Source organism: Rhinolophus hipposideros (genome assembly GCF_964194185.1).
Source record: "Rhinolophus hipposideros genome assembly, chromosome: 26".
Taxonomy (NCBI): Eukaryota; Metazoa; Chordata; class Mammalia; order Chiroptera; family Rhinolophidae; genus Rhinolophus; species Rhinolophus hipposideros.
Window position 1 is genome coordinate 9,522,014 of NC_138072.1, and position 7,756 is coordinate 9,529,769.

The window sequence follows — 7,756 nt, forward strand, 5'->3', positions numbered from 1 at the left end:
GGGCCAAAATCTGTATTATTTACCACTCTTGACCCAGGCCCAAGGGGTACAGAGTATGTGCTTCAGAAACTCTTGTTGAACCAAAAAATTCATTGCTAGGTGATTTTCACTTTCTACTTTATGCCTTCGTCCATTGTTTCAGCTTTTGCAAGGAGAATGATGGGCATTGTTTTGTATAATTGGGGGGAAAATAGGAAAGCTATTTGTGTTGTGGTAAAATCAATCAATGAATCAGTCAACCTAGCAATGCAGAAGCAGTATGGATGAAGTTAAAAACCCTCCTAGATTTGCATCTGCAAGACTGGGCCTGTAGGATGCCTTCCGGTTCAGGCATCAGTCCATGAAACCTACCCCACAAGTTCTTTTCTTTACCTCTCTCTCTCTCTCTCTCTCTCTCTCTCTCTCTCTCTCTCTCTCCCTCCTCTCTCTCTCTCTCTCTCTCTCTCTCTCTCTCTCTCTCTCTCTCTCTCTCTCTCTCTCAAGTTTTAAAGCATAGCTCTGTTACTTTCATTGAGAAATTTATTCCAATATTCATTTGCAGAGCAAAGTACTGAGTTGCCTGCCCTTAGGAAGCTAGAGAACCTTCCAGTTCCTGGCCCCAGGTAGACCAGGTAGAACAAGGAGCACAGGCTACAAAGGCAGGGCTGCTGATCATTTGGTTTTGGGATTTTTTGTGTTTTGGGTTTTTGGTTTTAGGATTCTTTGTTTGTTTTGGTTTTGGAATGCCAGGGAGTGGAAGCCATAACTTGAAGGGCTGCAAAGCTGGCTTTCCTTATTATTCTTCACCAAGAGAATGGGCTGACCTAGCCCCTGCCTTCCACTGTCAAAAGAATAGTCATTCCATAAATATTGGTTGCAAAAAAGAATGAAGAAGTGAACATGTAAAACAATTTTTTTCCATTGGTCTTGCTGTAGCAGTAAAAGCCATAAAAATCATAACTGAAAAATGTTAGGATTTGATAAATATTGCATTTAGAGAAGAAAAAAATGTATTTATAAATTAACTTGTTTTCAATAGAAAGACCTTGTAGGTAAGGTTCCAACACAGTGAATTTTTACAGTGAAGCTATAAACTCTAAAATGGGGATTATGAACATGGACAATATAATTTATAATACTTGCACAGCTTTCAATTATTCAGGTGCTCAAAGCCCAACAAACTGAATAATGAACAGGGTAATGAATTGAACCCTGAGAAGACGATTACAGAAAACACTGGGTAGTCACCACCGAGGAATTCACATACAGAAGCAGCCTGAAAGAAACAAACTTGTTTGAAGGGCACACTTTCTCTTTCAAGCCAAAACACTTATGGAACAGTCATGCAAATAGGAATTGCTTTTAAGAAATACCCACTAAAGGTATAAAGCTGCTAAAATAGTGTATTTCAGATGACCAAACAGAGAATTAGAATCATAAATTGGCCTGTTACGTTCTCTGAGAGTGCAGGTTGTCTATTTCATTATTTTTAGCAACAACTGAGAGGGGGGAAATGCAGTCATATAAATTATTAAAGAACCATCCCTTCAGATTTAGGCTTGGAAGTGTGTTGATATTCCACAGATCTTATAGCACAGAGTTCTTAACAGTATTTCATACAACACTACAGATCAGAAATTTAAATGATGAGTGGCTTCTGAACCCGCTGTTCAGACCCCGGTTGGCTGGTGCATGCTTTTGGGTCTGTAAGTGAAGGGCCTGAAGGAAGGGTGCCCATTGAGCCTTGCCCCCACATCCCTGCTTCGGGGGGGATACTGCAGATCAGCAGCCTATGAAGTTAGCAAGCATCATGGAAAGATTTGAATTAAATACAATTAGCTCAAGTCTACAGAAATGAACGGCTCCCCTCACCTTTGGCCCCATCAACCATCACAGGGATGACTCAGTCTGCACCCCCATTATCCTACGCTGCTTCGATACATTTCAGATTATTGGGAGCATTCAAGGAGATAAAATATGCAAAACATTTAATACAGTAAATTATAAGATATGTAAGTGCAGGAACCTCTTCTACTTTTTTCAATCACCTATATAACGTGGGGAATGCATTCACTGTAGGTTCCCACTAAATACTGCTGAATGAATGAGTTCTAAAGGGAAGCCTTTCTAACTATTGTAGCCGATGAACTCTGAACTGGTAGAAAGCTTGAATTTTGTTGTTGTTTAAGGATGACCTGGAACAACAGAAGGAAAATAATTCACAATATGACCTTGGATAAGTCAATTAACCTCTTTGGGCCTGGGTTTCTTCACCTGTACCAGGAAGGGTTAGCCAGGATGGCATCGACAGAGCTTTCCGGGTCCACCATTCTCTGATTCTGTGTTGCTTCATTACCATGGTTTCCCTGTACAGCCTTAGGTTATAGCCATCGCCCCTTCTAATAGCCCTTCAATCTTACTTCTAAAAGCCAGGTCCCCCGGTGTCGGAGGGTGCGCTGCTTGTTTGCAGCTTGCAGAGGAGAATTCAGTGGTGGGGAACAGATGAGAATCGATACCCACAGCTGGGACGCAATTTCAACCTTCGTGAGGGGGTGGGGAGGACATGCTTTGCTTTGGGGCCGGCAGCCTTAAGGACCACTGGTAATACAAGCTTTGTGTTTGGTGTATCTTTTGCCAGGATGTTACTCTCCTCTAGTGAGTATTTGGTCTTGTTGGGGGGTGGGGTAAGGAGCGGGGAAACGAGTATCTATTGATCAGCTGGCATCTGGAGGCTTCCTTCCTGATAGGCAAAATACAGAAATCACAAATATACACAGAAATACAGAAATCCGTGAAATCACGGAGAAACAGAAAATCTCCCCTTCCCCCCCCCCCATCCCTAGCTCTTCACTCAAACTGAGATTTATGACGAGCATCAGGAGTCTTTGTTCTACCCTCTGGAAACCCTCAAAGTGCACAGAGATTGAAAAAGAACTAAAACTCCTCCCCCAAATCATAAAACTGGGTTAACAGGCCTGCCTGTACAGCAGGGACGCAAAACAAGAAGGAAAGAAATTTGGTTAGGTAAGAGCAGTGTGAATATTCTCCCCAAATAAATCTTATGAGGTAAGGATATAGCAAAAGAAACAGCCAGGAATAAGAGAAATACGGTGACCCAACAGCAATTCTAAAGAAGAAAAATGTTGCACACTTTTGCAGTTGAAGATAAGTTTGAAGGTTTTATTTAGCACACATGTTTCATTGACACAGTAGGGTTGTACAAAGACAATTGTCTCCTTGGACAAAGCTATGACTCGTCCAAAAATCTAGAGAAAGAAGAGTCCCGTAGCACCTGCAATGACAATCTTCTCCTCACCCCCATAAACCCCTTTGCTATGTCTTTTTCCTAAATTGCCTGAAGGTTCCCCATGAACACATTAGTAACGTTAAGAAATGGGTTGCAAGAATAAACAAGCCCTTAGAAAGGCATGTCTATTTGAGAGAGAAGGGTCAAATAAAATCGATTTCAAAAATTGAGCAATGTCAAATGATCCCTTTTGCTCTTTTTAAAGATCAACAACTTCACTTGGAAAGTGTGTGTGTGTGTGCGCGTGTTTAATTTAACAACAGGTTAGAAATCTCATTGCTAACACCCTAATTCATTCATTTACTCTCTCATTCTCTCAATAAAACACTTTAGGAGACAATAATGATAATTCATGTAGACTGTCTATTCTTAAGTTGTCAAGTCTATACCTAACTCATCAGAAGGCTGGAATATTGGCTCTTCTTATAAACCAACTGTGGGCAAATAACTTCAACTCTTTCAGTCTCAGTATCTTCATCTATAAAATAAAAATAATAGCATATTTCTAAGATTGTTGTGGGACTGAAGTATTTTATATATGTTTGTATATTGTATACAGAGATATGTACTGTGTTAGCTGAGACAGTGGAGAAATGATTTGATTTCTGTGGTCCTCATTTTGAAAGACAGGTTGCAGTGGTAACATGAGACCCAGGTTTAAATCTTTGCTCTGTTACTAACTAGCTGTGTAGATTTGTACACGTTATTTAATTTCTCTGAGTTCAGGTCCCTCATCAATAAAGTGGGTATAATAATGTTTACCCTAAAATTTTTAATATAATGCAATTAACACCTCACATGTAATAGGTGCTCAAGAAATTGCAATATTTGTTGAATGATTAATTCATACTATATTTTGTTCTATTTCTTAAGTAGAACAAAATGCTCACAAATAAATGTATCAACTAAGGGTTGATAAACATATCAACTAAAATTGTCAATGGATAACTGCAGTATTCATTGTATTTGTGTATTACAGCTTGATTCAACATGTCTTTTATAAATGACATGTTTTCATTGCATTAAAATGAGAACATGTAAAAAAAACACAAAAAATAAACATTTTCCATTTCCTACCAACATAAATTAATAATGATTAATACTTTGCTGTCTAGATACTCAGATATTTTTCTGAAACTCTGGGACTATACTGTAAGTAAATATTGTTTTGTAATTTGCCTTTTTTCCCCACTAAACAACATACTGCAAACATCTTTATATGTCTATAAATATATTCCCAAGGCTGCTTTATTAATGGCTGTAGCATATCCCATTGTATGGATGTCCTGTAATTCATTTAACCAATCCCAACGTTCACATTAAAAAGTAGCTGCAATTTTGTTTCTTTGGAACTCTAAGCTGTACATACAAATCCAATCAGTCACCAGACTTCAATAGAAAACAATTTTATATTCAATTTAATAAACATCTCCAATTTATAGATGTCACACTGAAAACAAAAAATAGGGACCCAGTCATTAAATAAACATTTGGCTTGTATCTTACCAATACCCAAGCTCCTGCTGGGAACGTTTGTTGATTAGAGAAGTATATTAATACCAGTGAGCTAATGGTACTCTCATTGCTCTGGAAAACAAATCAGTTTGCAGGCAAGTAGAGTTAGACATCTTGAGCGGAAAGTGAGAGGTATCAGTAGAGAGGAGCAACTTAATCCAAGACAAGAGAAGGTTGGGGAAAGTGCCGCTGGGGCGTCTGGACAGCCCCTGGCCTGAAAACGAAGCACGTGACCTACAGAGCCAGCCTGAGCAACAGCAACTGTTTGTATAACCAACTTCTTCTTCATGAGGACTCCCTAACAATTGTCCAGAGAGAAAAGCAGAAATCAGAGGCCAATACAACTCAACCCAAAGCTGTGAGGTGTTTAGAGAGATGAGACCCAGAGCTTTGGCAGTAACAACACACCAGACACTTACTGAGGCCTCACTGTGGGTCAGGTGCTATACCCACTGCTTTAAACGCATCTAATTCATTTAGTTCTGACAGCAACCCCAGGAGAAAGGGACTAATATTAGCCCCATTTTCAGAGGAAGAAATGAAAGTTCAGAAAGGTTACGAGAATTGCTTTACATCTCATAGGGGTAGGAAGCACGTGGCAGTCTGGTGTCTAAATTGGTGCATGTAAACCTCTCCTGTCCAGACTCTCCAACATGAGATATTGTTCTCCAAAATAAAGCTTCCCTTTCACTGCCCCTTGGTCCCCGAATTGGACTGCTGGGTATTTTAGCCTCACCTTTTCCTGGAAACATGGTGACTGTTGTTCAACACATTAACTGCCTATATGTGTTGGACCAATACTTGATGCGTATTTGCTCTAGCATGTGCTAGTATTGGTTCAACTTGTTCCAGGGGAATCTGTGCTCCTGAAGAGTAATATTTTTATTTGAAGGAAATATTAACAATAATAATATGATGGCAAATCCTGTCATGAGCGTGCATCCATTCATTCAGAAGATACTTATTGCAGTATAATTTAGTGATCTAGGGCACAGGCTCCAAACCACACTGCTAGTATTCAAATATTAACATTACCCTTCTCTAAGTGGCTGGTCTTAGGCATATAACCTTTTTGTGCCTCAGTAGCCATCTTCAACATAGGTGTAATAAGATAATAATAGTATATAAATCATGGAATTGTGAGGATTAGTTAATATTTGTAGACTGTTTAGTGTCTGGGACCTAGTAAATGCTCAACATATGTTAGCTGTTGTCTTAGTCATTTAGGGCTGCTATAACAAAACATCATAGGCTGGGTGGCTTAAACCGACATTTATTTCTTATAGTTCTGGAGGCTGGAAGTCCAAGGTCAAGGTGCTGGCAGATCCAGTATGTGTTGAGTGCTCTCTTCCTGATTTACAGATGACTCTTACAGATGTTCTTTTCCTTTATTATTTTGAGAACACTAATGCCATCATGAGGTTCCCACCCTCATGACCTCACTTAAACCTAATTACCTCCCAAGTGTCCCATCTCCAAATACCATCACATTGGAGATTAGGGCCTCAAGATATGAATATGGGGGGGACACAAACATTCAGTCCATTGCATCTGTGAATATGGTTATTGATTCTGTGACTTAACTCTGTGCCCCAGTTTGTACTCTAAACTTAGGCTACAGAAATGGCACAAGGGAATGGCTAACTTGCACAATTCTTTTTAAAAAATTATCCCATGTAAAAGAAAAATGTGTCTTTGTGAGACAGAACAACGTCCCTGTGGCAAAATCCGTTCTCACGAAGAAGAGCTAGAACTCATCTTTGGAAGTTTGTGGGGAGGTTGTAGGAAATTACCTACGTTGGTAAACGAGCAGATTCTGGCTAAATCTGTCCAAGGCTATGGAAACCTGGATGACATCTTCCTAAACTGAAGCAGCTGTGACTTCCATGGAATGGGTGAGACTTTCTGAACTGAAATATAAAAGATGTAACCAACAAGTAACACTGTTCAAGGCATTTTGTTTTCATTTATTTATTTCCCTATTATAGAATTACTTGATATTTGAACCGACTCGGCAAATTCAGACCCACATAATGGATTGCTTCAATGGTTGTCCGAGTCAAGGCATTTTAAAATCATGAATTAATTCTCACAACAGCTCCATGAGTTAAGTACTGCTATGATCCCTTTTATAAAGACGAGGAAACGGGTATGAAATGGTGAGGACTTAGGGTCATACAGCTGGTAGCAGACCCCAGTTTGGGTCTTTGTTCTTAAATGTATACCTTAGTGCCTCTTTATGATTGAAGAGACTGCTTAAGTCTCTGACAATTAAGCGATTGTGCATATAGACTACGATGGAGGAGGCTTTACAAAAACTATGGAGGGCAGAAATTCCATGGTCAGATTCATGAGCATTCTTCAGGAAGGGTTTTGTTTTTGTTTGACTTGGGTAGAAGTAGCAAAGTTACACGCAGACTGATTCTGTCTTTGCCAGCAATTCATTTAGTACAGGTTCGCTGTGGGAATTACAATAACTTCATAAGCCAATGGCATACAGGACAATATCTCTTAGTAAGCTAAATAAAGAAATAGCATACTCCAAATATCGGATAGATTAATCACACTATAGTTCCAGGCAAGGCGAGATGAGAGGAATAAAGTCCAGATTTTAACAGAGGTGTACCTTTTTATACCAGGGAGCACTCAGGAGAAAAGGGGACCAACTGAGATCTGATTTCCACTCAGCCAGAGCAAAATAAAAGTCTTCTGTTGCTAGGGAATGAGGACGCTGGTGTTGGCAGACAGGCTCAATTCCTTCATGTGGTCACTGTTAAGCTTTTAGCCACTGCCTATAAGAGAGCAGCCCTTACCACGGCAGCAGTTAATGCCCCAAGCATCTTTGGAGAATGTTTAAGCTAGTGAAGAGTCACTTCACTCAAACCAAAACTCTCAAATAGCTCTCACAGACTCTCAGTATTTATCTAAATGTCTCCCAGCCATATTGCTTCTCCG